The sequence below is a fragment of the Octopus bimaculoides genome, chromosome 15, assembly GCF_001194135.2.
Source record: "Octopus bimaculoides isolate UCB-OBI-ISO-001 chromosome 15, ASM119413v2, whole genome shotgun sequence".
NCBI classification, from domain to species: domain Eukaryota; kingdom Metazoa; phylum Mollusca; class Cephalopoda; order Octopoda; family Octopodidae; genus Octopus; species Octopus bimaculoides.
Genome location: NC_068995.1, coordinates 35,551,714 through 35,553,956, shown reverse-complemented (window position 1 = coordinate 35,553,956; position 2,243 = coordinate 35,551,714). Strand labels below are relative to the sequence as shown.

Below are 2,243 nucleotides of genomic sequence, written 5' to 3'. Positions count from 1 at the left end.
ATATATATATATATACATATCTTTACATAAATATATATTTACATACATGGGAGAATATACAAAAAATAACAACAGACGAGGACAGGTGGTGTAAATAACAAAAGTATATATTAGTATGACGCTCGGGAATACGGAAAGTCTTTGACGTTTCGAGCTACGCTCTTCAACAGAAAGAATACGGAGACAAGGAGAAAAACACGGAGAAAAAAAATTGAATAGTGTTCAGTCAACGGTCAATCGAGAACACACTAATCCGAAATAAATATGACCGTGAAAGTGGATTCTCAGGAAATATTTTCTCCCCATCTCTCTCTTTCTCTCACTCTCATTCTCACATACTCCACTCTTCAAGTAAAAAGAAACAAAATTATGAAATTAAGATTGAAACAGTTAAAGGAAGATTGAAAGAATTACGACAACACATTGTAGACAGTCAGAGACAGATAACTGATATAAAATCTCTACTGATCACAATATACATACAAATCCTGTAACATAGTTATGAAGTAATATTTTATCTGAATGTATTGTTCTATGAAGTAGATCTTCATTCTTATTCCTGATTTTTATTAATTCTTTTACCAGTTTTCGTTTTCGTTGCTGTTGATTTGTTGACGATTTTCTCTGAAATACTTTAGGCTCGTTTGATGCAGATATATCTTTGCTTCCAAGATTGCTTATCGATCTTTTTGTCTGTATCTCCCCTAATTTGCCTGTATGTCTGGCAGTTTTATACTCACACATATGCACACACTCAGACAGACGCTCGTACATACATATACATATATTGGATTTTCCTCTCTAAAATGTAGACACATATTGAATGGTCAAAGACTCAGCGTTTGTTAAAATAATACATTTCATTTTCAAAATTTGATAGAATTGAGAAACAGAATTTAATTATTTCATGAATATCTGTTTTCAAACTGGTGACCGTTCTGATCTAAGCACTGCTGAAGACGCGAAGCAATGGTGTCGCAAAAAAAGTCTTGTAGTGTGAAGTCCAGTGAACACGGGACCTCTTCAACTAATTCACCTGTTAGGCGAAATCTCACCAAGGTATGCCCTTACGTTACTAGGATACTATGGTGTGCCCCATCCTGCTGGAAATAAAATTGTACATCTTCAAAGTCGTCTTCAATGCTTATCATGATAGATTATCGCAGCAAGTTCAAGTGAATGGGACCTATCAGAGGTACCATCAAAACAAAATGCTTCACTTAATCCTTTTGAAGGTAAGCTTTTGATGATTACCATACTGCAATATGCAAACGTTCAGGTCGCTAGTAGGTACAATGCTGGTGTTTAATAGAGCTATTTTATTTTAATGTAGTCTCATCAATCCAAATAGTCTTTGATGGAAAATGTGTATCCTCTATATATCTTGCCAAACTCCATTCTTCGGTTTGGATCATCTTTATTGAGAGAATATGCTTGAAATGTAACGTGTACAAAGACAGTACTTTAAACTATGATGGGCACTTCAATTTGAAACTGTTATTTCACGTCTCCCGTAAAATATTTTTGTACTTTAGAAAATACATTTCTAGTAAGGTGAGTCCTGTTCGTGGATTTCTTTGTAACTGCCTCTTAAAGTTTTGTCCTTGCAGTTCGATTGCGTTTTCAATCTGCTAGCAGCAGTTCTATAAACATTTTTTATTGTTCAAAAGCTTAGTCGGGTACCCATCATTGTTTCTTCTATAATACATACATACATACATACATACATATATATATATATATATATATATATATATATATATATATATACACACACGCACACACATATATATATATATGTATGTATGTGTGTGTCTGTGTGTTCGTTTGCGCGCGTGTGTGTTAAAGCAATTGAAACAATTGTTGGATTTTTAAGGAGTGATTGTGCATAGTATTGATTATATATATATATGTAGTGAAGGCATGCAGGTTAGCGGTTGGGGTATTCGGCTCACGATCCAAGGTCAGGAGTTCAATTCTCGGTGACGCCTCGTGTCATTGAGCAAAACACTTTATTTCACGTTGATTCAGGTCACTCAGCTGGCAAAAATGAGTAGTACTTGTATTTTGAAGGGCCAGCTTTGTCAAACTCTGTGACTCGCTAAATCTCCTTGAGAACTACATTAACGGTATACGTATCTATGGATTGCTCAGGCACATCTACGTAAATTTCACGAGCCGGCTGATCCATTGATCAGATCAACTGGAACCCTTGTCATCGTAACCGATGGAGTGCCAGTTAT

General features: G+C 35.3%; 1 protein-coding gene across 15 annotated transcripts in view; it reads right to left on the bottom strand.

Moving 5' to 3' along the window:
• Nucleotides 1–2,243, bottom strand: part of LOC106876118 (FMRFamide peptide receptor frpr-18) — a 162,455-nt gene that overhangs the window by 5,509 nt on the left and 154,703 nt on the right. The window lies entirely within an intron of this gene.